The sequence below is a fragment of the Rhinatrema bivittatum genome, chromosome 5, assembly GCF_901001135.1.
Source record: "Rhinatrema bivittatum chromosome 5, aRhiBiv1.1, whole genome shotgun sequence".
Lineage (NCBI taxonomy): Eukaryota > Metazoa > Chordata > Amphibia > Gymnophiona > Rhinatrematidae > Rhinatrema > Rhinatrema bivittatum.
The window spans coordinates 246,381,355-246,387,354 of record NC_042619.1 but is presented as its reverse complement, the minus strand read 5'-3'; positions in this window follow the sequence as shown (position 1 = coordinate 246,387,354).

Genomic DNA, 6,000 nt, shown 5'->3' with positions numbered 1-6,000 from the left:
ATCACCTCACTCATCATATCCCTTTCCAGATCATTTATAAATATAATGAAAAGCACCGGTCCTGAGGCACTCCACTGTTTATTTTTTTACACTGAGAAAACTGACCATTTAATCCTACACTCTGTTTCCTGAATTTTAACCATAAAAGGACATCGCCTCCTATCCTATAAGTTTTTAGTTTTTTTTAGAAGCCGTTCATGCATTCTGAAAATCCAAATACCGGTTCACCTTTATTCACGTTTATTAACCCCATCAAAAAAATGTAACAGATTTGTGAGGCAAGATTTCCCTTGGGTAAATCCATGTTGGCTGTGTTCCATTAAACTATGCCTTTCTATATGATTTGTGATTCTGTTCTTTAAACTATTTTCCACTATTTTTCTCATCATTGTAGACAGTCCCTGATTTTACAATAAGACTAAACTAAAAAGATCAATTACCATCACTTATTTTCTTTGATAGCCAATTTGAATGCACCCCTTCCGCAGTCCCTGATCCTACACAGTTCATCCAAAACCAGAGGTAACTAGAATCACCAGTAATTATAGATCTTGCTCTTCTCCATGTATCTTACCTTCCCACACATACACTTAATATTAATCCTTTCACAACAACAATATTACTATTACAGTCGATGTACTGAAGTGCATTTACGCTAATGCAAGCATTTAGTGCACATATAGGTGTAGCTAATCAAACTATCCGCAGTCTAGGCAAACCCTGTGGGTAGATTTTATCCATGGGTTTGTCAAAATAATCAAAGCTATAAGGGTAGTTTAGCTCTGATTATTGCTGCATGAAAAGTACCTACCGAAATCTGCATCTGCTTTTTGAGTGGGTACCTTTTTTAGGCACAACTAAGTTGCCATTTTGATTATTCAAAATAACTCACATTTGTGCCTTCATTGACAAATTCCCATCTCAAGAACATCTCCAAAAATAGGTGGATAAAACCACACACATTGCTGGCGTACACAGGTGTACAGGGTGGGTAATAATCATAAATCTGAGGGTAAAACAGCATTTTACCCATAGAAAGGGTTTTCATTATTGCTCTCTAGGGAAGTGCAAGGGAAAAAAATTGTTTTTGTTATTCAGTTCGCTTTTGGGAGAACTGTGGAAATGTGAAAAAAAACGAATCAAGCAATAAAAATAACCAACCCAAAACGACCAAAAAAATGAAATCGAAGCCTCCCACCTACTCTCCCAGAAAAATGTCAGGGCCAGGATCCCTCCCGGCCCCCACTTACCCAGTCTGGTGGGGATCTGTAGGCAAGGACTAGGCCAAAGCCTTGGACTTGAGTGGCCAAGGCTGCAATAGGTTGCCACAGCCTCAGCTTCCTCAAGGCCAAGGTTTCGGCCAGGGCCGAAGCATGAGCCTTGGCCTGATACTGCAGCCCGACCTGAAGGCCAGGTCCCAGCACCAGGGCCTCAGCCCAGACCCAGACCTGATGCCACGACTGGACCCAGAAGCTGGATCCCAATGCCTAGGCCGAAGCCCGAGCCAAGGCCCGATGCCACAACCAGACACGGAGGGCCAGGACCCGACACCAGGGCCTCAGCCTGGACCCAGGCACGACACTGTGAGCAGACCCAAAGGCAAAAACGCCTTAACGTGAGTTAATAAATGACCCTGTATGACTGTGTGAACTCCTTTGGTTGAGGTCCATTAGCATATTCTTTTTAAAGTATGGAGTACTGTTATGATATATAGGAGTTTTTGCTTTTTTTTTTTTTTTTTTAGTACTTTTTGTCAATTTTTGTCCTTTTTATAGGTATTTGAGAGTATGCCATTAAAAAGGCCCCCTTTTTAATGGCATTTTTTTGGGAGTTTTTATTTTGTCTTGGTTGGAGTTTGTGCATTTTTATGTTATTTGGTTTTGTGTTTGTTTAGTTGGGTTGTTGGGCCCTTGCTGTGTTATTCATTTTGATATGTATATTATAATGTTATACTGTTTTGAATCTTGAATTTAGATTAAAAGCTTTTTGGTATATGAGGTATATTTTTGATTGAAGTTTTGTTTAATTTAGTTATTGATTATTTGTAACATTTATTAAATGATTTAAGTACATCCACATTTGTATGTATGTATAGTATTTACAAATGTATTTGTTTAAATCATAGTGTTTGCAATTATGCAGGGTCGTTTTCCAAATCGCGTTAGGGTCTTATTGTGGGCATTAGGGCCCTAACACCCGCGATAACACCATAAAGCTCCCGTGATAAATAATGTATCGCGAGATGTGTATGCAAATTTTGTTTGGGCAGAGTAAATTAAATTGAGGGGTCCTTAGTGTTGCGTGCGATAGAGTAACGCACATTATCATATGTTTTAACGCCGGAAATAACTACACCTTTTTTCATGGTGTTATGCTGTGCGATATGCTCGAAATGGGATTTGTGCTAAAAATAGCAAATCCCATTTCAGGCGGAAGCGGGAGAGAGAGAGGGGGGAGAGGGGAGAGGGGAGGGGAAGAGAGAGAGAGAGAGAGCCTCTGGGGAGGCACACATATTAGTCAACTGTTTATACCACTGTAGGAGGGGTGTTGCAGTATCTTGAAAATTACCCTAACCACACCCCTTTTTTTTTTTTTTAAATCGCAAGCACTATTCTTGCAAAATTTATAGCAAAATTTTAAATCTAGGTCATAGTGATTTATATACCAAATACACTTTTCCTCTACTTTTCAGAGGTGGAAGGCATTAATTAACCCAATTGTTTTGTAAAACCCAAGAGACACTTTGTTAGGGCACTTGCCCTATTAAATACTGATGCCCCAGAACTCAAGGATTAATATATATATACATAGACTTATGGACACAGAGTTTATTCTAACTGAAGTGGTTCATAGTCAGCTATGGGAAATTCTAATTAGACAGGCAGAGCATTTAAAGCACACAAGTGACAACAATTGACTCTCCGAGGAGCAAGAACCGTGTTCTACTTTGGTTAGCCTCTCTACAATATTTACATGAACCAAAAGGAGTCTAAACATTCATTTGCAGCACATATAATATATGCATGTTTACATAGATATCAGACATTGACAGTCATACAGAAATGAAGTTAGCATTAGAGGAAAGTCTTGTAAGACCTGGAATTTCTATATTTCCATATTTAAACTCCTTGGGGAAATTCATTATTTTACAAAAATTACATAGACACAATGCACAATGCAGAGTTTAAAATTTAGGGCAATGATGCTACAAACAGGTTTAGTTTTCAGGATTTCTGCAATTAATATTCGTGATCTTTATGTTGCATTAGCATACTTAGGCCAGGATTCATCATTCAAAGCCCGAAGCTTTCGCACCACTGCGGTGCGCCGGCTGCCGGCTTTCGCACCGAATAGCGCCACCGTGAAAGGTGGTGCTATTTGGTGCGCTACTGCTGACGATAATATTAGAAACATTATCGCCGGCAGCGAAAACACCGCCGACTCCTCCCCTCCCCACCCCTCCTCGCCCCCTAATTTGCATCATATCACATGCGAAAAGGGTTTAGAAAATACTCCCCTTAGGTTTGTATTTAGATGTGTTTGTGATAGCTCATATACTCTAGGAGTATCTATTCCACTACTACATAGTTCTATGTTTAATTGGGTTTCCCTTTTAGATTTATGTTGCACACTCTTATTCTCACTGTTAAATACCTAGTCTTACGAATGTCGGCAAAGAAAAGCCTATAAATAAATAAATAGTCTTTTTGTTTGTGGTTGTCGTCATCTGTAACCCCAGCATTTTGAATCTGCATGGCCAGATGCTAATATCCCTGTAAACCCTGAGCAGACAGATGGTTATTGGTACATACTCATGTACAGGTGAATTTTCAAAGGAGTTGTGCATGTAAACGTAACATCCTATCATTGCTATTTTCAAAAGCCATTTACATGTGTAAAGTGCACTTACGCAGTTAATTATTCTGGACAATTCAATGGCATATATTGTAGCAATTTTCAAAAACCCATTTACATGGATAAAGTGCATTTACATGTGTAAAACCGAGTTTGGGGACGGTAACTTTTAAACAGTCACACGCAAGCACATGTACGTGCATATGCCGGCTCGCGCCAAAGGACGCAGCCATTTTATAACATCTGTGTGTGTATGTGCACATGTTATAAAATAGGCTGAACGCGCACACATGTGCACACAATTTTCAATGGACAGGCACAAATCCCACATCTAGTGCATAAGTCGTGGAAATTTTACATAGGACGCACGCCGACACCATAGGTAGTTTTCCCAGTTCATTCCCAGTTTGCCCAGGTTAGAATTAGGACTTGCAAACCCCCCCAAATTTTATAGCCACCCTTCCCCTCTGTTAGCTCCAACCCTTAAAACCCCGCTGCCTGGCCTGAATGTTTTCATTTTACTACTTAGACGCCCTCCATAGCAGAATTAAATTTGCTTGGCATTTTTTGGCCAGCCCCAACCCGCCCATGCCCCGCACAGACCACATCTACACTCTTCCCCTTTTTAGAAGCTTTTCACTTGTGCGCACAGCAGGAGATACCAAAAGCCGCTGGAGAACAGAACTGGGGCTACCCTCACTGGAAGTCACTGGAGAAGGTGGGCTATACTTGAGTAGAGAAGCCAAGCTGTGCTACAATGTCCTTGGGGAGAGGAGCCAGTAACTCAGGCATTCTTATGGTCCTATGGGGGAGCAATGAGAACTTGAACTGAAGATGGAAGATGGAAGGAAAGAGGTAGGAGCAGTTTAGTAGTGTAGTAGCTTCTTTACTGTCTGTTTTCATATACATTCTGACCCTATCGATCACCACCAGGCTCTAAAAAGCACCTGAAGCAGAGCAGTGCAGCTCACAGATTAACCTTAAACTTCATAACTCACAGTCTGTCACAGCAGGCCCTGGATTTCAGACTCCAGTAGACCAGTCAAGGCAGATGCTTCCATTAGGCAGTTGCCTAGAGTGACAATTTTTTTTTTTTGGGGGGGCCGGCAAAATCCTGCCAGCATGAGGCATAGAGGGGTGCTGTGCCAGGCCTAATACCACTAAAGTAGGGAGCACTGTGCTGGAGCCACTGCCACTGGTAGGAGGGAGCACTGTGCTGGAGCCACTGCCACTGGAAGGAGAGAGCACTGTGCTGGAGCCACTGCCACTGGTAGGAGGGAGCGCTGTGCTAGGTCTAATACCACTAAAATAGGGAGCACTGTGCTGGAGGCACTGCCACTGGTAGGAGGGAGTGCTGTGCCAGGTCTAATACCACTAAAGTAGGGAGCACTGTGCTGGAGGCACTGCCACTGGTAGGAGGGAGTGCTGTGCCAGGTCTAATACCACTAAAGTAGGGAGCACTGTGCTGGAGCCACTGCCACTGGAAGGAGAGAGCACTGTGCTGGATCCACTGCCACTGGTAGGAGGGAGCACTGTGCTGGAGCCACTGCCACTGGTAGGAGAGAGCACTGTGCTGGAGCCACTGCCACTGGTAGGAAGGAGTGCTGTGCCAGGTCTAATACCACTAAAGTAGGGAGCACTGTGCTGGAGCCACTGCCACTGGAAGGAGAGAGCACTATGCTGGAGCTACTGCCACTGGTAGGAGTGAGCACTGTGCTGGAGCCACTGCCACTGGTAGGATTGAGTGCTGTGCTGAAGCCACTGCCACTGGTAGGAGGGAGGGCTGTGCCAGGTCTAATACCACTAAAGTAGGGAGCACTGTGCTGGAGCCACTGCCACTGGTAGGAGGGAGCCTGTGCCAGAACTGCCACCAATAGATAAGTTGGAGATTGGGTACATGACCAAAGGTTCGTCTAGGGTGCCAAATGTTCTTGCACTGGCTCTGGGACCAGTGGCTCATAATCTACCTGCCATATAACCACAGACTCAATCTGAAGACAATTCAGCACTACAGTACTGAGTATGCTCCTGCCACTGCACCAGCAGCCGCTAAAGGTAAGGGCTGCTTGCCAGGATTTGATGCCTGCCTGTTAAAACCTGAGTTTGCAGAGCATAGATACTAGTAAATAAGAATTCTTGCTGGGG